Genomic DNA, 26301 nt, shown 5'->3' with positions numbered 1-26301 from the left:
TTCTGTGTGGCTGAGCTCACTGTGTTGTGTAATTTGCATTGGCCATTGTTAAACTTTATCTCTTAGTGCTTTTTCAGATTAGAGCAATAAGGTCATCTTAATGCAAAAAAAAAATCACTTTTGGTGGTTCTACACTGAGTTAACCTAGGTGATCACACACACACACAAACACACACACACACACACACACACACACACACACACACACAAAGGCCATTTGTGTGTGAAAGAATGGGTACTGTCACCATAAGTGAGGGTGAAAGAGAAATTAAGAATGGAGATTCAGTTTCTTGTTCTTTCACCATTGTGTCTAGCCTAGAACCCTTCTTAACTACTGATGGGATAGTCTAATATAGCATGTAAAAATAACTTATTGCCAGTTATTTTCACACAAAATTTGGGGTTGGCTTTTTTTTCTCTCTATCCTGATATGGTGTATTCCCTATTGTGAAAAACCTCGTCTTGTAGTTATCTTGTAGCTTCTTGATCTTGTCTTCTTTCTCTAAGGCAGCTTTCATCCTCATGAAACTGAACATCTATAGTCTATAAATTCATTTCTTGAGACATACATGAGAAGTTTCTTTGTAAACACATGGTGTACATTTGACCAATCTTGTGCATTTTCAGTCCAACAGTACCTAAAAATATTTATTTGAAACTTCTCTCAAAGTTTCAGAGATGCATTTTGCTTTAAGTGACACAAAATTTTAACATTTTCCAAGAATAACAGATCAGCTGTTGACATACATCTATTAACCACACATCTATATACAGAGGTCCTTTGTCTTGTTTTGCCTCATAAGTGGCAAACAAAGTTTTCTAGCTAACTAGAAATATATTGCTTTCCTACAGAAGAACCTGGTATGCCATTATCTCTCATTTTATCAACAAGATGTCAAGCCACAGGGAATGAGATGTGCTTGATACATAATTCAAGGAAATCAAATTATTCTTTGCCAGTGATTTGTTTAAACCCGGTGGCTTCTTAAACTTTTTCTACTTGACGACTCATTCACTTGAGAAAGTTTAACGTTCTTCCATGTATATTAGTATATAAAGTAATAAAAAATAAAGGATTTACTGTTAAAAAATCATAAAGAATGGATGCTAAGTATAATTTATAAATATATATACACACACATATATAATGTTTTCATTTATTAATGATGAAAACAAATTTATATACTAATAGGCTATGTCTGCTTATTTCTTTGCATAGGAATTATATCTTTTGTGATCAGTTTATAATTCAGAACACAGAGCACTTTCACCCTTTTTAATAGTTGATAAGTGCTCTGCCTTTATAATAGTTGATACTTAGAACGCTGCTTTGCACAAACACACCATCTAAATGAAAAAGTTATTGTTAGGATCATTTCAGAAATTGCTAGAGGTGATGTCCTAATCTCAAGTCAAATTTCATTAATTGATCGTGTGTGTGTGTGTGTGTGTGTGTGTGTGTGTGTGTGTATGTTAGAAACTCAAACCAGTATGTTGAACAGAAATGGTTACATTTATGCATTCCAACTGAGTACAATCAAAAGTCATATGGATTTGGTATTTAGATATTGAAGAATGAATGTAGAACCTTTATATTTCTACAAGAGGTTTAAAATCACACATACAGTAAAAAAAATACCGCAATTTGCATCATACATCAGTCTTCAGTTTGAGCTGTGGTACCTCAGGGAGAGTTCATGGGCAATGTGTGTGTTGTGATGACAATAGCAGTGTGACATGCACATGAGCACTGAGAACCAAGGCTGCATGATGCATCATGAGGGTTGCTGCCAGCAACACCTTAGATTCATTACACACTTCATTCTAAATTGTTTTGCAGCTATTGCATATTCAGAAAACTGTTCCTATTATAATCTTTTTAGTAACTCTCACATTCAGTTGTGTGACTCCCTACAGAGTCACATCTTAAGAATCTGTGGTCCACAGAGAAATGTGATTAATTTTCACTAGCATCACAGGGACAATTGAAGCTTCTGTGGGTTATTTTCTGTCCATAGAAAGAAGGTGAAAACACATTTATATCTCTTCTTCTCCCTTGACTACTAAAAATATGACTTGTGCAAAAATGGTAGTTACCTGGGAAAATGAAGGGCAATTTCAACATGCCCCATCGAAAGTTACCTTTTTATTTGAGAAAATGTCATTCAATAAAATTCCTGTGTTTATTTCTTTTAACTAGAATTTAAATAAACTCTGTCATTGACCAGAACTAGATCAGGGCTTAATCATATAGCGAAGACCTCGGTCCTTGCCCAACTTTCTGGACTTGGTTTTTTGTAGCCTGTATTCCACACAGTGAATGAAATTTGGCTTTATGTCTTACATGGAAGCAAAGAATAACTCTTGGCTTGAGTTCACCAAAATGTCAAGAACAGACTGGCTTTCTTACACCCCAATTAGTCTCACCTGGTTTACAAGTATCAAGCAAAAAATGTCTAATTGAATTTTAATCACTCAGTGTTGTAGCAATTACCATAAAATCATGACAGTGTTAATACAATGTAACCTCACCAAAATGCAAAACTATGTACATTGTGGTTGAGGTGGTTCTGAAGTTTCTATAGCACTGAATGAACTGCATTGTGGGGTGGGGATGGGGGTGGGGGTGGGAATTCTATGATTTGCAAAGTCATCAAGCCATCACTCTGTAGGTGTAATGTCAGGACACTTTTAGTCCTGGAGATAACCATTCTCAGATAGCATTCCTTTCTCAGCCCACTGTACTGGATGAAAGGTGAGATTTTTTCTAGTGGAGAAAAACAGAGCCTGGGTGAACGATGGCTTGTCCTTCTCTACTTTTCCAAATGTGTGTGTGTATGTGTGTGTGTGTGTGTGTGTGTATGTGTGTGCTTGTGTTTATCTATTTATGCCTATAGAGCGAAGGTTCTCATACATGTGTAATCAATAATAAAATAAGGAACAAATCATGATAAACTACAGGCTGATGGGCTTTGTCCTGGTGCTACTAAGCCACACTCATAGCATGCTTGGTACATAGCTTGATGAATTAGTTTCAAATTTTAGCTGCTTTTTGACCCCTGAGGATTCTAAACACTAGATGACCCCTTTGGTAATGATAAATGTCACAGAACTTAAACCTCTGAAAACATGAGTGAAAATAACCCTTTATGAGTTGATTTACCACACACTTTTGTTATGGGAAGAAAGGCTGATGGATATACGAATGGAGGGAGTCTAGCAACCAGAGCAGTTCCCCTTACTAATCACAACATAGATGATGCATGTGTTGCTAATGTGTGGTTGCTCCTGAGGTGATTTATGGCATGGGGGTGGAGATTCATCACACATCTGTATAAATCTTCCATAATAGAGGTTATCTTAATTTTTCAGTCAATTAGAAGGTCAGTTGTATTCTTGCTGTCAATCAGGCTCTCCCATCAGCATTGCCTTTTTTACTTGTAGATGCTTCACACCGATCGGAAGCCCCCACATAAACTTGGTACAGTTGGGCTGGGAAGGATGGCTCAGCAGTTAAGAACAATTAGATGCTCTTCCAGAGGAGCCAGGTTTAATTTTCTGCACTCATGCTAATTCACAAACGTTTTTAAACTTCGGCTACAGGGGATTTTATAACCCCTTTGGACCTTTGTAGGCACTAGGCATGTATGTGATGCACATGGGTAGATGTAGGGAAGAAACAGCAACAACAGTAACAACATCAACAATACAAAACCTTGTTGCTAGATGCCTGTTAACCATGGGAATCAGGTTGGAGTGCTTGTCACCTTGACTTTTGTAGATGTAGATGATCCTTAGTGTAGCACAGCAACCTTTAGGTCCTCATTAATGGAATACCTTTGAGGACCAAGAATTTGTGGCAAAGCAGATATCTACGGAAACACCATTTCCTTGAACATTTGCTCCCTGCTGTAAGTCTGGCCCATGTGAAATAAGTAATTTTTTTTGTTTTTTGCCTTTCTAATTTGTGCCATTTAACAAAATGTTTGTCAAATATTGATTCTCTTTCACAATGGGCCTTGCAAACAGCTGACAGTTGTTTTGTTTTCCAACTTTTGCTTCACACTGCTCCTGCTGCTGCCAAAACCCTCCTTTGTGTACCAAATCCATCGCTGACCTCAGCCCAGTGCTGGGATCATGGTTTCTTTGTGGCCGCAGCTGGGGAACTACATCTCCTCTTCCACATAGTCTAAACCGTGCCACTACAGAGCTTTTCATCTGCCTTCTCAGTGCCTTCCACCGGCGTTTTGGTTGCAGTAACACCACAGCCTGTGGTGGAAGATAGAACTGTGCTCCTTCTGTTTTACAGAAGCAAAGGAGGGGAGGCCTGTGCCCAGGCTCACGGAGTGATTCTCAGCAATTCATCCTCAAGCCAAAGCATATGGCGCCTGTTGTTCTATGAAATATGTGAATATGCTTTGCCCTTCTTTTCTGATCACAGTCGCCTTCTTCATTGATTCACATCATTCCAACTCTTGCGGAAATCTCTTCTGTGTACCTGCACCAGTCGCCACCCTTCCACCACCTCCCACACTTTGGATGTTTTCCTTTCACATGCCCCCTGCAACGAGTTGTTTATACCAACCAACACACTTTTTGTCATTAGATACTGTGCACAGATTCCTAGACTCACCCAAGTAGCCACAGGTGCCCACATAGAAACAGCAGAGCCTAGCACTCCATTCCTACTGAGAGTTTCCAGCGTCACCAGACTGGCTTGATGCGGGTCTGTCTCTGCTCTATCTCTGGCAGACAACGGGATGGTTGGCAGGATGTGAGTGTGCTTTCATTTTGAAAAATCTGCAATTCTTTCCCACTGAATGATGAGCTTACCTCCTGAGTTAAGTCCCAGATGCTCTCACTTTCCTTGTTGTACCCATGACTCTGGCTGCTCCAGGTACCATACAGTGATGAGATCATTGAATATTTGTGAGTGTCTACTTCACTCATAACAATGTCATCGAGGGTTTTTTCTTTTCATGCTTTAGTGTATGGTGAGATTTTCTTTATAAGGTTAGGCCTTAATAGTCTACCTTAGAAATATGCCACTGCCTTAGTGTTCTATTGCTATGAAGAGACACTATGACTTTGGCAACTTATTAAGAAAGTGGTTTAATTGGGGGTTTGCTTACAGTTTCAGAGGGTAAGCCTGTTATCATGGTAGGGAGTATTGTGGCATTCAGAGAGGCATGGTGTGGATAAGATTTACATACCGATCTGCAGGCAGCAAGCAGAGGAAGCAACACTGGGCCTGATATAAGCTTTTGAAACCTCAAAGCCCACCTCAGTGACATGCCTCCTCCAACAAGGCCACAGCTCCTCCTAATCTTCCCCATACAGTTCCACCTACTGTGGATCAAGCATTCAAACATATGCCCCTGTGAAGGTCATCTTCATTCAAAACACCAAAGACATATTTACCTATTAACTCACTAACAGAAGATACACATCTTACTATTATATTTTAACTATTATGGATAGCCCTTATATGAAGATGGGCACACAATTATATTTTCAAGACCTATATTTGGGTTATTGAACTGGATCAGCAGATATAGGTACCTGTGGCCAAGTGTGATGGCTCAAGTTCAATCACTGGAATTTAGATGTTGGAAGGACAAGAGTCCTTTGATATCCACACAGATATATGACATGGACACACACATATGCATATACTTGTACGCACGCACATTCACATATATACATAACACACATTCAGGCAAAACAAAGGAATTAAGTAAAATGTAATAAAAAGTTAAAAGATGATGCTTTCAATTTTTTCTTGTGAATAGAATGAGTAGAATTTCCTGATTCCATGCTAAGTCTTATTCAATCATCCAGGAAGCTGCCACTGCTTTTCACAGTATATGACTCATTTGTTTCCCACCAACAGAATACAGTGCTTCTGGTTTTCTCAAATCCATACTAACATGAATTTTCTGCTCTTCCTTCAGACAGTTATCTTAGAGTATGCAATGTAACTTGTCATTTGGACTGGCATTTCCCTGGTGAATAGTGCTACTGACTATCTATCATCTTCTTTCTTAGCCATGTGCATCTCTTTGGAAAGATGTCTACTTAGTGCTTATCTGTTTTCTAACACAGCTATTTTATCCTTGCTTTTGTTAAATCTTAGGTCTTCTTTATATAGTGAGGCTATAATTTTATCATGGTAGGGATAATAGAACTAAGTCTAATTCTATTTGTTTTGAGTTATTTTTGTTTTTGTTTGTTTGTTGTAGAGCCATTAAGTGATTGTTTAACTGCTTTCTTGTTCATGCTGTCCAGTTCTTGAGGCATATTTGCTAAACAAACTACTTTCTCACATCCAATGACTGGCAGCTTTGTTATAAATATTTACCATATGAATTTGTTTGTTTCCAGGTTCTTGTCTACTCCACTGGTCTATATCTTTCAAAATTTAGTTAAAGAAAATCAGTATCAAAATGAAATAAAATTTGAGTAGCAATTGGATGCAATTCAACTGAATATATCCTACTAGTTAGAGAAAATATAGAAAATATTTATTACACAGTTTTAACTAATATGGTCTTTCAGTTTAGAATGCTTTCCCATAGGAAGAATATAGAATTGAGCCTCAAGTTAATATTTAAATTACCTGTGGTGCTCATTCCAGAATAGGTACTTCAAATCTGGCAAGGGCCTGGTAGGGTTTGAAAGAAAGACACAACTCAATTATTCATGTTACCAGAAGTGATTTACTCCATCTCCAACTCCAAGTTCAACTGCAACTGGATCCAACTCTAGATATATACACTTACAAAAGCAGTTACAAAGGGAGTATGCAAATTCCCTGGCTGCTGGGTGGAGGCTTCACCCCCTGGGGTGAAGGCTATATCCTGAGGTAACAGGAATAGGTATGGGGCAGGCTTGTGACAGGGTATTAGTATTACAAAAAAGGTGTGTTTTCCCAAAGTGAAGGCATGCAAGCAGACAGTTCAGCTAACCCTTAGCAGGTGAGGGTTGAGCATAAGTCCCAACATTTTCCCCAAAATTACTTTTTAAAATTAGGTACTTGTCTTAGGCACACACAGATGTCAGCATTTGTCTTACCCGTTTTTGATAAACCCACATGGGCCCCCCATGGACTCTTTGTTTTAGGTCGACAAACACCCCTGTGAGTTTTCCCATTTTTGGCCACCTAATTTATTCACGCTCCATTGAGCTCGAGCCTTAGGGTTGCTTACTGTTAGTCTGTCAGCTGACAGCTTGACTCTGGGCTTGTCTTTTGCCTAAGAGACATGAGGGAGTGTACACACCAAAGCTGATTTAAGGGGTATAGGCTCAAAGTTAATACTAGCCTAGTCTTAAGAGCCTCTTGAACCACAAAGAGCTGTTCCTGTAACAGTACTGAGTTAATTCAAATTTAACATTCTCAATTGAATGCATATCCAATTAAATGAGTGATTTCAGATTAACTTAAGTGGAGAGGGCCTTAGCCACTTCTCCTGAAAATTTCATTGAGCAGCTGTGGCAATAAGATGGGGAGGCGCAATCTCAAAAATCTGCAGCTACAAAAGCAGCTGCTGAAACAGCACTAATAATGGCCGCAGTCATAATTTCCCTGGTGCAAGAATCAGTTGATTCTCTCCAGTACTCTCCACAGGCCCAGGTGCAGATCCTGGGATCCCTGTCACCACTGCAAAGTCTTCACTTCCCCAGCAGCTTTTCAAATGGCATCCCTGTTGAGAACAATTGAGAATATCCCCCTCATTAATAACAATGGGTTTCACAGGGTGAACACATTGTTCAGGAACCCAGACAGGTGATTCCTGAGGAAAGACACAATCAGAGCCTCAGGCCCTAGTCAAAATAGAATCTGGTCTCCACCAAAAGTGGGAGGCAAGATTTTTCCATTGCACCATTACCTGCTGCACTGGGCACACTCTCAAATGTCAATCAGCCACAGAGTTACCTTTCAGAATTAGCAGTTACAATTTTTTTAAATACATAAAATTAAGGATAATTGTGCATGAGTGGAGATATGTTCTCCCATTTTATTTTTTAGACAAATACATCTTTATGGTGCGATGAGTATGTTTGATGATTGCTTGTCCTTGAGGATTATAAGAGATTCCAGTCTTATGAATTTTAGCATAATCTGAACAAAATCGTTCAAACCCTTTACTGGAATAGGCAGGACCATTATCTGTCTTAATTTTTTAGGGAACACTTATATATGCAAAGGCTTGCAAGCAGTGATTTTTGACATCTTTTAATTTCTCACCACTATGTGCAGATGTATATATCATTCCTGAATAAGTATCAATTGAAACATGCACAAATTATAATTTCCCAAAATAAGGGACATGTGTAATATCCATTTGCCAAATGTCATTGGGAGTCAGTCCCTTAGGATTAGGAGCAGAAATGAATTCTGCACACATCGGACATTGAGTGACTATACATAGAACTTTCTCCTTCATAATTTTAAAATAAAATCTTAAGAATCCTGCATTTGAATGAAATTTAGTATGCATCCGAAAAGCTTTATCCACATTAGATTCTTCTATAACCAATGCAAGAAGGTGAGTGTACAAATCTGCAAGCCAATTTTCCCTCAAAAGAGGTCCTGGAAAGGCAGTATGAGCTCTAATGTGACCTACAAATATAGGGAATTTTCTTTGCCAAATCAAAGTCTGTAATTTCAATAACTGATCAAGAACTGCTGACACAGGGGTAACATGAGTGGCAGTTTCTAATGGTGACAAAATTTGAGCAACATAGATACTATCAGTATAAATATTTAGGGCTTCTTAAGGAAACCTCTGCAAAGCATAATTGCATAGCCATAATTTCAGCCATCGAGTAGATTTAACTGCTACTTGATAGGTTTCATAAATCCCTTCAGATACTACAAAAGCAAAGCCATTAGAAGATTTATCTGTAAAAATTAACCTGACATAGGGAAGAGGGATAGAGGAAACCACCTTAGGAAACACAATGGGATGCTCTTTAAAAAACTGAGCCAATTTATTAGCATAATTATCAACTTCACTAATAGTACTGCATAAAAAATAGCCCAATCTTTATTGGTTTGTGTTAAAAAAAACATACTTACTCTCTCATATAAGGTGTAATGATAACTTCTGGCTCTTTCCCAAAGGTCTGCACTGCTACTTTTGTGCCTTAAATTATTAAATTAATAACAACTTGGAGTAAGAAACAACAGTTCTCAAAGGCAAGGCTATTTTTCATTAGCTATGTTCTGCCCCCCCCCCATTTTTACTAACCTATCAACACTTTTGCTACACCTGTTATCATAATAAAATATGAAAGCCCATCACTGACTTGTAATTGGATTTCTCTGGATCTCTGAATCTTTGTGCCATACTCTATATCTATAGAAATGAACAATCCATTATCTAGTCATTATTTTTTTGTATTGTCTGAAATTTTCTTTTTAATCCTGCTTTGTTACTCCTCCAGGCTTTTGGATGTGTAAAAAAAGCACCTGATAATGTCCGGAGGTCCAACCTGAGCAGCATGCCCTTTGTAACAGTCTTCATGTGTGCTTCTCCTTCAAAATAATTTATTGCTTCCATTGTTTGTTCATTTTCATTTTGCTAAACAATATGATAATAAGATTAAAACCAACTTCTACAATGAATCACCCTCAGTGTGAGAGAAGTGAGGAGCCAAATTCTTGGTCTAGGCATAGGCAATGTTAAAACTGCTCCCAAATATTTGAATTAAAAGGGACTATTGTCATCTAAGACCCCATGGTGAATGTCAGTGTAAAATATGGATAGATATCTTACAAGTCAAAGGTATTTGTTCTTTGCTTTTAATCTAGAAAGACTACTTGAGCTGGAACTCACAAATAGCAGTGCAGCATAAAATGCTGTTGAGCCAAAGCCAGGAATCACTTTCATTCTAGTCTCTGTTTAATTCTTTTGTTTTATAACCAGGCTAATGACAATATTAGCATCATGCCTGACAGTACATATAACACCCTGTTAGTGCTTAGTTGGGATAACTTATTCTTAACAGGAAATATGTGCAAAGTAAATCTTCAATTTTGACATCATGTACATTTAATCAAATAATGCTCTGAAATAAGCATATTTGTAAATGTTGAAAAGGTGTCAAATTTTAAATTCTCTACTATAGATCCAGCCTATAGTACACACACACACAGAGGGAGGCAGGGGAGGGAAAATAAAATTAACAGTTTTTCCTCTTTCCCTTCTCCAAGTAGTGCATTATATTTATTTTAACACCTTCTCTCTTTTATCCATGAAATATTTTTCTTTTTTCTTGTTCTTGTCTTTTTATTGACATATATAATCACAGCAATTTTATTTTTTATTAGATATTCTCTGCATTTACATTTCAGATGTTATACCCTTCCCACAATTTCATTTCCCTGCCCCAATTGCCTCCATAAAAGTGCTCCCTCTCTCAACCCCCCTCTCCCACCTCAGCACCTTGGGGTTCCCTACACTGGGAAAATGAGCCTTCATTGTACCAAAGGCCTCTCCTTTCATTGATGACAGAGAATGCCATCCTCTGCTGCATATGCACCTGGGGACATGGGTCTCTTTGGGTGAACTCATTGCTTGGTGTTTTAGTTCCTGAGAGCTGTGATGGGTTTGGTAAGTTGATAGTTTTGTTCTTCACATGGGGTTGCAGACCCTTTCAGCTCCTTCAGTCCTTTCTCTTGCTCCTTCATTGAGATCTTCCTGTTGGTTAGCTGCAAGAATCCTCCTCTGTATCAGTATGGCTCTAGCAGAGCCTCTGAGGAGGCATCCATATCAGGTTCCTGACAGTAAGCACTACTTGGCATCAGCAATAGTGCCTCTGTTTTGTGGCTGAATCAATAATGAAGCAGTCTCTGGATGACTTTCTCTCCAGTCCCTGCTCCATTATTTGTCCCTTCATCTCCTCCCAAGAGCATTTTGTTCACCTTTCTAAGAAGAACTGAGGCATCCAACTTCTGGCCTTCTTCCTATTTGAGCTTCATAAATTCTGTGGAGGGTTTCTTGGGTATTCAGAGCTTTATGGCTAGTATCTTCTTATAAGTGAGTATATACCATGAATGTTCTTTTGTGACTGGGTTGCCTCAGTCAGGATGATAGCTTCAAGTTGCATTCATTTGCCTAGGTATTTCATGAAGTTATTGTTTTTGATTGCTGAGTAGTACTCCATTGTGTATATGTACCAAAATTTCTGTATCTATTCTTCTGTTAAAGGACATCCTGGGATATTTTCAGCTTCTGGCTATTATAAATAAGACTGCTGTGAACATGGTGGAGCATGTGTCCTTGTTAGATCTTGGAGATACTTTTGGGTATATGCCCAGGAGAGGTATAGCTGGGTCCTCAGGTAGTACTATATCTGATTTTCTGAGGAACCTCCAGACTGACTTCCAGAGTGGTGGTACTAATTTACAACCCCACCAACAGTGGAATAATGTTCCTCTTTCTCCACATCCTAGCCAGTATCCACTGTCACCTGAGGTTTTTATCTTAGCCATTCTGACTGATGTGAGGTGGAATCTTAGGGTTGCTTTGATTTGCATTTCTCTGATGACTAGGGATGTTGAGCATTTTTATGTGCTTATTACAACTTCCATTTCTTAGTTATGAATTTTTTTGCTCTGTATTCCATTTTTAATAGAATGATTTGATTCTTTGGAGTCTAACTTCTTGAGTTATTTGTATATGTTGTATACTATCCCTTTATCAGATGTAAGACTGGTAAAGATCTTTTCCCATCCTGTTGGTTTCCGTTTTTGACAATGTCTTTTGCCTTACAGAAGCTTTGCAATTTTATGTGGTCCCATTTGGGGACTCCTGATCTTAGAGCATAAGCCATTGATGTTCTGTTCAGGAAAATTTTCCCTGTGACTATGTGTTCTAAGCTCTTGCCAATTTTATGCTCTATTATTTTCAGTGTACCTGGTTTGATGTAAAGTTCTTTGATCAACTTGGACTTGAGCTTTGTACAAGAAGATAAGAAAAGAACAATTTTCATTCTTCTGCATGATTACTGTCCAGTGAACCAGCACCATTTGTTGAAGAGGCTGTCCTTTTTCTATTGAATATTTTTAGCTCCCCTTTCAAAGATCAAGTAGCATAGGTCGGTGGATTCATTTCTGGATTTTCTATTTTATTCTGTTGATCTACCTGCCTGTTTCTGTACCAATACTATGCAGTTTTGATCACAATTAATCTGTAATACAGCTTGATGAAAAGGATGGTGATTACCCTGGAAGTTTTAATTGTTGAGAATAGTTTTTGCTCTCCTGTTTTTTTTAATCCAAATAAGTTTGCAAATTGCTCTTTCTAACTCTAAGAATAGTTGAGTTGGAATTTTGATGGGGATTATATTGAATCTATAGAGTGCTTTAGGCAAGTAAACCATTTTTACTATGTTGATCCTTCCAGTCCATGGGCATGGGAGATCTTTCCATCTTCTGAGATCTTCTTCAATTTTCTTCTTCAGAGATTTGAAGTTCTTGTCATATAGAACTTTCACTTCCTTGGTTATGGTCACTCCAAGACATTTTATATTCTTTGTGATTATTGTGAAGGGAGTTAATTCTCTAATTTCTTTCTCATCCTGTTTAAACCCTTGAGTAGAGGAAGGCAAATGATTTGTTCCTGTTATTTTAATATCCAGCCAGTTTGCTGAAGTTGTTTATCACCTGTAAAGTTCTCTGGTGGGATTTTTGGGGTTACTTAAGCATACTATCATACCATAATCAAACAGTGATATTTTGACATATTCCTTAATATTTTATTCCTTTATCTTATTCTTTTGCTGTATGATTGCTCTGGCTAACACTTTCAGTACTATATTGAATAGATACAGGGAGACTGGGCAGCCTTGTCTAATTCCCAATTTTAGTGGGATTGCTTCTAGTTTCTTACAATTTATTTTGATGTTGACTACTGTTTTGCTGTATATTTCTTTTACTATATTTAAGTATGAGCCTTGAATTTCTGATCTTTCCAAGCCTTTAAAATGAAGGGATATTGAATTTTGTAAAATGTTTTCTCAGCATCTAAAGAGATGATAATTGTTTTTTTTTTTTTTCAGTTTTTTTATGTAATGGATTACATTGATGAATTTCCCTATATTAAACCATCCCTGCATTCCAGGGATGAAGCCTACTTGATCATGGTGAATGATTTTTTTTTTTCCCATTTGTTCTTAGATTCGGTTTGCAAGAATTTTATTGAGTATTGTTGCAACAACTTTCATGAGGGAGATTGGTCTAATGTTCTCTTTCTTTGTAGGGTTTTTTGTGTGGTTTGGAGTGATTTAGTTGTGACTTCAAAGAATGAGTTGGGTAATAGTTTTTCTCCGTTTTTATTTTGTAGAATAGTTTGGAGAGTATTGGTATTGATTCTTCTATGAAGATCTGATAGAATTCTGCACTAAACCCATCAGGTCCAGGGTTTTTTATTTTTTTATTTTTTATTTATTTTTTGGTTGGTTGAGAGGCTTTTGATACTGCTTTTATTTCTTTAGGGGTTATGGGGTTTAACTTTGGTTCCTCTTATCTGTCTAGAAAATTGTACATTTTCTCGAGATTTTCCAGCTTTGTTCACTACAGGCTTTTATAGTAGGATATAATGATTTCTTGAATTTCCTCAGTTTCTCTTGTAAGGTTTCCCTTTTCATTTCTGATTTTGTCAATTTGGATACTTTTTCTGTGCCTGCTAGTAGTCCAGTTAACAGTTTATCAATCTTGTTGATTTTCTCAAAGAACCAGCTCTTGGTTTTGTTGATCTTTGTATACTTCTTCTTGTTTCTATTTGGTTGGTTTCAGGTCTGAGTTTGATTATTTCCTGCAGTCTACTCCTCTTGGGAGTATCTGTTTCTTTTTGTTCTAGAGCTTTCAGGTGTATTGTCAAGCTGTTAGTGTATGCTGTCCTCAGTTTCCTTTTGGAGTCACTCAGAGGTACTAATTTTTCTCTTAGCATTGCTTTCATTGTATCCCATAAGTTTAGGTATGTTGTACCTTCATTTCTGTTGAATTCGAAAAAGTCTTTGATTTTTTTTTATTTCTTTTTTGACCAAACTATTAATAAGTAGAGCATTGTTTAGCTTCTGTGAGTCTGTGGGATTTTAGTTGTTTTGGTTGTTACTGTAAACCAGCCTTAGTCCATGATGATCTGAGATAATGCATGGGATTATTTTAATATTCTTTTATCTGTTGAAGCCTGTTTTGTGACTGAGTATATGGTCAATTTTGAAGAAGGTGCTGTGAGGTTCTGAGAAGAAGGTATTTTCTTTTTTTTTATGATGAAACACTCTATAAATATATGTTAAATGCATTTGGTTCATAACTTCTTTTAGTTTCATTGTGTCTCTGTTCAGTTTCTGCTTCCATGATCTGTCTATTAATGAGAGTGTGGTTTGATGTCTCCCACTATTGTTAAGTGTGGTGCTTTGAGCTTTAGTAGAGTTTCTTTTATGAATGTGAGTGCCCTTGTATTTGGATCTAGATTATTGGGATTGAGAATTCATCTTGATGAATTTTTCTTTTGATGAGTAAAAAGTGCCCTTCCTTATCTTTTTTGGATGATTTTTGTTTGAAAAATCTATTTTATTTGATATTAGAATGGCTACTCCATTGGTTTCTTGAGACTATTTGCTTGAAATGTTTTTCTTTTTTCAACATTTTATTCTGAAGTAATTCACATCTTTGTTGGTGAGATTAGATTTCTGTATGTAGCAAAATGCTGGATAATGTTTATGAATCTAGTCATATACTTTATGTCTTTTAACAGGAAAATCAGTCCATTGTTATTAAGAGATATTAAGGAATGATGATAGTTGTTTTCTGCCATTTTTGTTGTTATAGGTAGAATTATGTTTGTGTGCTTTTCTTCTTTGTGGTTTGTTGCAAGAGGATTAATTTCTTGCTTTTCCTAGGGTAAAGTTTCTCCTTTTGTGGTGAAGTTTTCTATCCATTATTCTTTGTAGGGCTGAATTTGTGGACAGATATTGTGTAAATTTGCATTTGTCCTAGGATATCTTGGTTTTTCCATCTATGGTAATTGAGAGTTTTGCTGGATATAGTAACCTGGGCTGACATTTGTGTTCTCTTGGGGTCTATATGATGTCAGTTTAGGATCTTCTAGCTTTCACAGTCTCTGTTGAAAAGTCTGATGTAATTCTGATTGGTCTGCCTTTATATGTTACATGACTTTTTCCCTTACTGCTTTTAGTATTCTTTCTTTGTTTTTACCATTTGGTGTTTTGACTATTACGTGTCAGGAAGAATTTCTTTTCTGTTCTAATCTATTTGGGGTTCTGTAGGCTTCTTGCATTTTTGTGGTTATCTCTTTAGGATAAGAAAGTTTTCTTCTACAATTTTCTTAAAGATATTTACTAGGCCTTTAATTTTGGAGACTTTGCTCTCTTCTGCACTTAATATCCGTAGATTTGGTCTCCTCATTGTGTCCTAAACTTCCTTGATATTTTGGGTTGGAAGCTTTTTGATATTTCCATTTTTTTCTGACTGATGTGTCAATGTTTTCTATGGTATCTTTTGCCCTTGAGATTCTCTCTTCCATCTCTTGTATTCTGTTGGTGAAGCTTGCATCTATGACTCCCAATGTTTTTTCCTTAGTTTTCCAAATTAGGGTTGTTTCCTTTTGTGATTTCTTTATTGTTTCCATTTTTGTCTTCGTTTTCTTCAACTTTTTGGTTGTGCTTTTCTGTATCTCTTTAAGTGATTTTTGTGTTTATTTGTGTTTTCTCTTTAAGGGCTTCAATATTTTTGAATGTGTTCTCCTGGCCTTCTTGTACTTCTTTAATTGTGTTATTTATGGGCTTCTCAAGTATCTCCATCATCATCATGAAGTATGTTTTCAAGGCTAAATCTAGTTTTCCTGGTGAGTTAGGATATACACTATTTTCTGTGGTGGGAGAACTGGGTTCTGATGTTGCCAGGTTGTCTTGCTTTCTCTTTATTAGATTCTTGAGCTTGTCTCTTGCCATCTTGTTATAGGTGATACTAGGTAATCTTGTTGTCTCTGATTAGAGCTTGTCTCTCCTGTGGGTCTATGGGTTTGTGGTCTCTGGAGGAAGATTGCTCCTGTGTTTTCGGATTTCTGGGTAGATTGTGAGTTTTGATGGCAGTGCCAGTCCTGATGCAACTGAGCCGGCTCTGTCCCTGAACCAAAGTGTCTGTTCCCAGGCAACACTGGTACCTGTGCCCTGAGAGTTCCTCATGGCCTCTTCTGGGATTGACAATGGAGAGTGAAACATTTTTCCAAAAACATATAATATATATTGTATTATGGCTATCTCTCAAATGAGAGTTAGCCTGTTGAAACTGAAGAAGGATGATATAAATTCACTACAGATGACGTATTTTATTACATTTTACTCTTGAGAAAGAGACTTCACACATGTAATCTCTTCAATGAAGAATATAGCCAATGCTTAGATACTGATATAATTTTTCATATGTAAAATCTAAGTCTCTTCTTCATATTGCATATTTTGGATTACATGTAATGATGGCACAATATGAAGAAACAAAATGGTGCTACAGTGGAATACACAGGTCTGAGTCTAGTGTTTAGTGTGCAGTGAACAATGTGTTTTATTAGACTTGGTCACTGTAATGAATTCTAAACACCCAGCAAAATGTCTAGGGTAATATAAAGTCAGAATTCATCTTGCTTTGGAGGAAAGTTCTTTATATTTGTAATTTTAACAAATTGTTTGGTTAGCCTGTTGAGACAAAAGGGAAAAGCAATATTTAATTTTGGTGCTGTATAATCTCATAGCAAAATTTAAAGGACTTTATAGGGCAGAAACTCAATTACCTTACAATAATGTTGGCATAATTAACTACATTTCTTTGTTTTCAGCAGCTGCCAGTACTCACACCTATGGGTCAGAAAGCTATAAAGGAGGGGCAGGCCGCAGTCACAGATCTAGACATAGTCCACCCATTTCTCAAAGTTCCTATTGTTCTATAAGTTAGAATCTATGTCTACAGAGAATTTTCACTTAACTGTACTCTGCTCAGAAAGTTTTAACCTAATTGCTGCAATTTACTTGGCATGTTCTTTATTTCAACTCTCCTTTTCCCCATCGTTTCTGCCTAGGTGTGTATATATAGAAGCTTTCTGTCTTCTAGTCTCCCATCTGCTCTCTTGCTGGGCTCAAACTAGGTAACAACCGCCTATCTGTGATCATTGCTATGCTTACAGCCACCTATCATGACAACAGTGAACACATCAGGCAAGAGGGAGGAAAAGGTGGCTAATTTTAAAGGATGGAAGCTGTGATTTAGACACAAATAGGTTGGTAATAATCCCTCAAAGTTCCTGCCACTTAGAAGAAAGGAAAGCAGACCCAAGACAAGCAGAGTGGTTATGATAGAACAAAGCTTTGATTGCAGACTTGGAGTTAAAAAGAACTAAATAAGCAACTCACTCAGCATGCAGTTGTGCTGACACCCCCATAGAACAATGACCTTTTACTTTATAGGGAAATGTAGCTGAAACTTTCTTTTACTCCTTTCTTGTTCTCCTTGTAATTCTCTCTTACTAAACTCGGTAGAGAGGTGCCATTTGTTCTATACAGCACTCCTCCCTTCTCTGTACTGACTACCATGTCTCCAAATCCTCCAATCCATTGTCATTTTACACAGTAGCCCTCCATTCATTTTATAGAGATCTAGTAGTTTCTCATAAGTTCACTACTTTTTGGTATTCAAGAATTGGTGTGTTCTTTTTGCATAGTGAAGAGACGGCAAACACCAGGTCAAATGTTCAGAATATCTTTTGTGAAGAGTAAAGTAGAGGCACCTCCTGACTGAGTGAAGTCTCAATTTGATTTATGAATGTCAAGACAGTTGGTTTCATAATCAGCGATGACACTTAGGATTGGTGTGCATAAATGGATAGATAAGTAAATAAATAGTAATAAGAAATCATAGTCAAGCAATGTAACACCTTACAGTTTTTCTGTATATTAATGTATTTATATTAATAAATATAATGTTTTATATTTAATGCATTCTATAAAATGTATATTAATGATATAAGCAGGATAATTATATTGGTAACTACACATGGAAGCTATGCTAAAATACAATATTTATTTAACACTTTGAATTTCCCACTGTGTCTATTATATACTATATTCATTTGATTAGAGTCTTTATGACATGTGTACAGGGAAACAGTAGCTTAATTATAGCTAAGTAACTGTACTAAAAGACTTGTTTACTGGGTGCATGTGTATATTGTTTCTCTGATTTTAAGATTAGTGAGATTCTGGGGTTATGGGTCAATGGTTAAAGTACTTCTATATAGTGCAGATCCTCAAAACTCAGGTAAATGCTGTGTGGTTGGGGTGGCTTAGTTGCAATTCCAGCTTTGTAAGGTGGAGACAGAGTATCCCAACAATATGTCAGCTTATGAAGCCAGTGGTATTACTGAGCTCTGGGTTTGGATGAGAGACCCTGTCTTATTCAGTTAGGTGGAAGAATAACAAAAGATGATTTTTGATATTAACCTTGGACCTCCACCTACCACTGCACCTATGTCCATGCACATCCACACATGGGGACATACACATGTGCAAACACACACACACACACACACACACACACACACACACACACACACACAGAGAGAGAGGTAAAAAATTAACAAAACATGAACTAGTAGACAAATACCCTCCAACATCATTTTCTTAGTCTCAATGGTAAAATTCTGAAAAAAAATATTGAGGTTAATTATGGTCATAAAATCAGAAGTGATGGCAAATTCTGTCTTTATATTCAACTATTTTCAGATTCCCATGCTTAATCACGATGTGCTATTTAGTGAATTTTTGTTATATTATGAACAGTAGAGGGTCAAATCAACATGTGTTTATCTCTTTCTTCACAGGATTGGATTTTTCCTCTTTTTCCTCTTAGAGCTCATTTAGTTAATTACTTTCTATCTTCTACTTTACTACCTCCAATATAGCAATAACTTATAATGCTGAATATCTTTAAGCAAAAATTTGCTAGCATATTTGGAAAATAATAGAACATATATCAGAAATCTCATCAAGAGCCACACTTTGCATTGGTAAAAGCTCTTGAGAACAATTTTTAGTTTTGTTGTTATCGGCACCCTAATCACCACCCAGATTTTTAGCAGGGCATGATAGTTCTTGTATGTTCCAAGAAAGACTATCTTAATTCAACATATGATTGTGGAATGGCCTCTTGAGTGAAGCATCACAGCAGAGGACAGGAGTTGAGGATGAAGATTAATGAATACATATTTTTGTGTATTGGGGTTTAGGGTATTAACAAAGGTGGAGGTGGATGATGCATAGAAATGTTCAGGATGAACAATAAAGTCCAGAAAAATACACTTTGTGGTCTACATGGACAAAAGCAGAAGACCACAATGACCAGGTCCTAAAGGACCAAGCAGGAACTGCTACTTCCTATGGTCTTTCTGCCTAGGTTTTTATTGTTTGTTTGTGGTACAAGTAGATTCGAGTTAGTCAAGATTCCATGAGAGAAAATACCCCACTACTCTTATCCTTCTTCTTTAATAATTTTGAATAGGATTTAGAAAGTCTTCATCAACCTCTATTTCAAGACAAGTAACAGAATAATACAGAGGGTCTAAAATCACTATCTGAACACCATTAGACTTTCTATTTTCACACATAATTCTAGAAACACCAGGATCTTCAAAAGTATACTGTTTGTCTACCTTTGTGGCTAACAGCTGGAACTTGTAAATGATTAATTAAGTGAATAAGTCATATGATGTTTTCCTCACTTCCTATAGCTGGAGCCTGAAATGAGGAACCAATTCAAGGCTGAGCATCCTTGACGCATACTGAAAAGTAAGCCTCCAATCCCCAGAGGACCCTTAGAAACTTCCTATGTCCCTGATTAATTTACCACCACCCTGACTATTCTCTGTTTTTCTTTCACATTTTACTTTTGGATAATATTTTTCCTTCATATCTTTGCTTATGGTACATTGCAGAATTAATCTCTTGCTTTATACTATGGGTGAATAAGTATGGTATATATCCCAGGTTTACTTAACCAAGTTTCTCAGCCCATTTGAACTGTTAGAGTAGAAGGCATTGCTTTTACTCTTCCTACTTTTTTTGTTAAAATAGTAACAGTCAACTGAAGGGAAGAATGTTGAAATAAATTTTAAACTATGAATAATGGACAATAATTTTACTTTGTAAAAAACATCCACTGATGTCATATGGATAAAATAGTGAAATGAGCCACAATTAGTTGGTCAGATTAATTATCTGTTTCAGTCAATGAAATATTGTGTAAAATGTGGCTTAAAATTAAACTCTGCTAAGAAGTAGCTTGCTGATAGAAATTTTAAAATTATTTCCTGATTTTTTCCAGGTCAGATTTTCTCTTTCCAGGTCTGCCTCTTTATGACCACCATATACTCTTTATGTCATTTAAAATTATACACACACACATAGACACACACACACACAGACACGCACATACGTATTTAGAATACACAGTTGCCCGTTGAAATAGATATATACAAAGTGAAATAAAAATCAAACTAAATTGAGTGTTTCTGTGTAAATTTATATTGAAAAATAAGTAACAACAGATAGAGAGAATTATATAAGAATAAATTCAGTCAACATAAAGATGTAATATAATGTAAGAGTTTGAAGAAAATCACATCTTTGAAATACATTCTATACATCAAGCAATGGCAATAGAGCAACTTATCTTATTTGAGCTAAATAAATATAGGGCAGATTCTAAATTTTATGTGAGAATCACAAAATTACTAATTGACAAAAATGTTCATTGCTGTTTTGAATTCTTAGGCCCATGGAGAACTAACATAAAATAAAAGTAAATAAAACCAAAGCTGAATTTAACATAGACAACAGAGTTAAAATCCATAGGGCAGAGGTATGAGTAAGTACAGCTGCTATGACAATATGCTCAAAGAACAGAGCTGTTCTGTTAAAGAAAAGTGTGTGCAATTTTACTACAGCCAATGACACCACTTGAAATTCTCAAGATATATGCAATGAATATAAAAAGTCAAGGGTCAACAACATAAAACAGCATTCAAGTCGATGTCACTAAGTAGACAGTACCAAAGAGAAGTAAAATGAAGAAGATTCATGGCATATCAAAAAATTATGTAACACAAAATGTTTAATTCTGTATTGTATTGTCATCCAAAATGTATGATGCAAAACCTATCTGTATGTTTGGAAGTAGGTACAGGGACATGTCTGTAAAGAACGTTCAATATTCTCCTTGTGTAAAAGGAATCAGCAAGATATAATATTGATTCAGAAATTATATCAAATCAGAAAACAGTGTGGACTCTCATTGAGCTGCATGCTTTTTTTTAATGTTGAAAGATTACTGTTCAATGTAGGTGTATATGTGTGTGCCTGCATGAGACTCTCTCTTGTACCAGGTACATATTGAATACATGCCAGTATGTGTTAATACATGCATGTGACACGTTTGTTTACATATATGTACTTGCATCAGTTTATGTGTATGTGTGCTGTGTGAATACAGAGAGGCCCTCAGTTGCTGAGGCTTAATTTATGTGTATCAGATCCATTTTGTTCTGCATGTATGTCTGTGTACTACATATTCCTGGTACTCACCAAGGTCAGAAGAGAATATTGTGTAACTAGAGTTATTGAAGCTGGCAAATTGCCATAAGGAGGGGGACTTGGGATATATGATTTGTAGATGGATTCGTTCCATCATTTAGACTGAAGAAGAGTTACATTATAAGACTTGAGAAATGCTGCTCACTGTATCACTTAGACTAGAACCACATCCAAATTCTGTGTTCTCTATCCTCTGTAATAGTATGTCTTCAATTTCCCTCACAACGTTGTCTTCTTGGCTCTCTTCCTTGGGGGTGCGGTGCAGTGGAACTTTATTGATGGTATTCCAAAGAGTAGGCAGGGCTCCTTAGGCTCCTCATGTTATTATGGGGATCTAGGATGGAAGTTGTGAGGGAGATGCTCAGTTGGGGGTCGAGTTGGGATGGGGACTCCTCAGCCACTGAGGGCATCTCTCTTGCTCTCAGTGTCCTTGCTGGGTTATGTGGTCCAGGGTTTCTTATTCCTTAGAGGCCATGTAGACCGTGAGGTCCACCACCCTGCTGCTGTAGCCATATTCATTGTCTTACCAGGAAATGAGCTTCACAAAGTTGTCACTGAGCAATCCAGCTGCAGGATCAAAGGTGGAAGAGTGGGAGCTGCTGTTGAAGTCACAGGAGACAACTGGGTTCTCAGTGTAGCCCAGGACACACTTTAGTGGGCCCTCGGCTACCTGCTTCACCACCTGACTTGCAGTCTGCCATCAGCTGAGCTTCCTTTGCCTGAGCCCTCCTTTTTTGGAGCCTATAGTGTCATAGATGTTGGTCTGTACAGTGTTATTTCACACCGGATTTCTTTCTCTATTCCCCAGACCACCTTCTTTATTCCCGTTCGTTTCTTACTTTTGATATCTCTTGCTTCTGAGTTACATGTATTAACTGTAAAGGATTTTGGTGTGATATTTCAGCACATACCTTCTGAGTGCACTAATTATACTCAAGCTTTCTCTTTCCCAATCTTTCATTCCTCTAGGAATCACTGTTAGAGATTGAAGGCTGCAGGAGCAGTGAAAGACAAAGTTAAAGAAACACAGAGAGAAATACAGAGAGAAGAGAGAACATGTACTTGCTTTTCTGTGACTTTCCTATTATTATTATCTTTATCTTATTCTTCACCACCACAACCACCACCACCACCACCACCACCACCACCACCAGCACCAGCATCACCACCTCCACCACCGTCATCATTATACCTAATATGCCGCAGTCTCAACTATTTTGGTGCATAAGCCAGGATTTCATTTGTTGAAAAATCTTTCATTGTGTGTGTACCATGGTCTCTGAGTCCATTCATCTGCAGGGTACTGACTTGCTTTGTTAAGCTCTCTCCTAACCAGTTTCATATAAGAGAAGTACACAAGAGAAATCCCCCGAGTCTCTACATATCTGAAACTATTTTTAGCTTCCCGTGGCACCTGACTGCTGATTGTGCAGAATATGGGAATAATTTGCTGGAGGAAGTCTGCTGGCCCTGCTGTGTTGTTTGCTGGGGTTTGGAGTGGCTGGTGAATGTGGTATTTGTTTACTGCTGCTTTGCAGATTCTTTCTCAGCTGCAGCCGTTTTCGGGGTCTGTATGACATCACAAGATATTTTTAGAGACAGACTTCCCTTTCATGGTTTGAACCAGATTTTTTTTTTCAGCATTGGTCACAGGAAAATATATGTTAGCAAATCTTATTTGATACTCTTTCTGGGTATTTTTACTCATATGAAGGAGTTGTCCTTCTGGCTTCTCATCAGCTTTATGTCATTCTTTCTCTCCTTCCTGTACATTTGCAGGCTTCTTGCTTGTTTCTTTTAAATTATAAATTATCACTTTACTATTACCTCGCAAAATTTTTTTTGAACTTTTTTCTATTCTCTGATAACATTTATTAGACTGTATATTTTAAGGACAAAATAACCTAATAATCAAGATGATTCAAATATACGAACTGAACTTTTTTAACACGTTTATTTTCCATTTCTAGATTCATCATTTTTTTCTATGGGACATTTTGTTCTTTAACATTCTAAGAGTTTTCCATTATATCTGATAAGTTTTCATAGACTATTAGTTCTAAATATGAATAACCTAATAGTCAAAATACACAAATTGGGGAATTTTATATTACCCCTCGATTCATCATTTTTCTCTAGCGCTTTTATTGTTGGTTTTGGTCTTTTTTGGCTTTCGTTGTTCCTCAGAGTAGATTTGTTCACATTTAAGCATGGCAAAGTGCAAGGTGGTCTGAGACCCATGTGAGTTTGCACCGTGGTGTAGATGGCATGGATCCTACACACTACAACCCAGGAGAGCAAAGGCTTGGCCTGAAGCTTCATATGATTCTTCAATTCTCTCAGGTCATTCTCATTCTGGGTCTGTGTGACACTCTTCAAGCAATCCCAATAACATCAGGGACAAGAAAAGGCTGCCCACTTTTGGCCTGTTTACTTAATATTGTACTCAAAGTTCTAGCTAGAGTAAACAATAAAAGGAGCTCAAGGGATACAAATTGGAAAGAAAAAAGTCAAGGTATCACTATTTGCAAATGATGTAGTAGTATGTTTAAGTGGTTCCCAAAAATCCTACCAGAGAACTCTTACACCCGATCAACAACTTCAGCAAAGTTCCTGAATATAAAATGAACTCAAACAAATCAGTAGCTTTTCTCTACAGAAGGGATAAACGGGCTGAGAAAAAAATTGGGGAACCAACACCCTTCACAATAATCACAAATAATATAAAATATCTTGGTGTAGCTCTACCCAAGTAAGTGAATGATCTGTATGACATGAACTTCAAGTCTCTGAAGAATTTCTGTAACTTACAATGCTTAGGATTTGGAATTTTGTTGTGGCAGCTCAATCAGAAAAATGTAAGTCCTAAAAGAGGAAAAACGACAAAAGAAGTGCATTGTCTTTATTCAGAAAATTATAAACCCCACAGGAAAAAAAATCACTGGGGCAATTTAAGAATATTATTTGAAATATTTTATATTACAAAGAAATTGATTGTTCGTACAAAGTCTAAAAATACGGTATAATTTAAATCAAGACTGATTCATACCATCTTATCAAAGGACTAGGTTTATAAATGATGGGAGCAGCTGACTGTTTCCAAAGTTTTCATGATGATGTTGCTAAGGTGATGGTGGTCGCAGGAGACCATTGGTGAGTGTGTTTGGCACAGGCTTCCCTGAATTAGAGGATAACATTTGGGCTTGAGAACATGAGTCTATCCCTTCTGGTCTCTTGCCACAGGACAACACAAGAAGACCACTCTGACCAGATACCAAAGTCAAATTTTGACCTCAAATATTCCTGAGCCAAAACTAAGAAATAAATCCTGTATCTTTATAAATTTTGAAAATAACATTATTGTCTTAAAGAAGAAAGAATTCAAGGAACGTTGTGTGAAACTATTACTAAGAAGATGATGGATCATATTCCAATAGAAAACTGATGTCCATTTCGGAGTGTATAGGACTAGATGTCTCTGTCACCCTAAATGGGAAAAGTAAAAATTTGTCTTTTCATAGGAAGATATTTGTGTGTGTTTTCATTTTTAAAATTAAGGGTGTTCACATGTCTTAAATCACAATTTTCTTATTCAAACTATAAAAGAAATACAATTCAGTCCAATATTGATAAAATTTTCAAGGTTTTAATTCCTGAAAAGAAAAAGTAGAAAACAAAATTGTTACACAATAGGAAACATCATTTATAGAAAAAGAATTTAAACGCTCTCTTGTAGAGCATGAAGCTTATGAATTTACCCTTCCAGGATCCTCTGACACTCCCCACAGCACTGTGATCATTACTACCCAACACCATTTCTGTATTGACGTGGCTTGTGAGGAATTGAACTCAGGTCCTTATGCTTGTGCAGCAGGTGTTTTTAATCGACTGACTCATCATCTCCTTAGACCAGTTATATAGTCTTTTTAAAGGTCAAAGAACATAAAGAATAAATTAAAAAAATACATAGAGATTAAAATAATTATACAAAGGAAATGTTGTAAAATACAAAGGAGGCAAACCAAAAACAAAATTGAAGCGCTAAACAAAGGTCAGGATACCACATCCATCATTAAGAGAAAGGGGTTGACTGGAATAGAACATATGACTATTGACATAATAGGAAATATTCTACTCACTGAGTTGAAGGTTGGAGGCACATTTAAACTATGTTGTTACTATTGACATGCTAACAATATTCTCGATGTACAATGTTGTATACTATTTCTAATACAGAGACCCTACAAGGAAAGAGAACCTCAGAAAAATCTCACTTATGAACATTGATGCAAAAATACTCAACAAAATCTTTGCAAACCAAATCCAAAAATACATGAAAACGATCATTCACCATGATCAAATAGGCTTCATCCCTGGCATGCAGGGATGGTTTAACATAAGGAAATCCATCAATGTAATCCACCATATAAACAAACTCAAAGAAAAAAAATCACATGAACATCTCACTAGATGCTGAGAAAGCATTTGACAAAATTCAACACCCCTTCATGCTAAAAGTCTTGGAAAGAACAGGAATCCAAGGCCCATACCTAAACATAATAAAAGCAAAATAGAGCAAACCAACAGCCAACATCAAACTTAATGGTGAGAAACTTGAAGCAATTCCACTAA

The sequence above is a fragment of the Micromys minutus genome (assembly GCF_963924665.1).
Source record: "Micromys minutus genome assembly, chromosome: 18".
NCBI classification, from domain to species: Eukaryota; Metazoa; Chordata; class Mammalia; order Rodentia; family Muridae; genus Micromys; species Micromys minutus.
Note: the sequence above shows the minus strand (reverse complement) of the source record.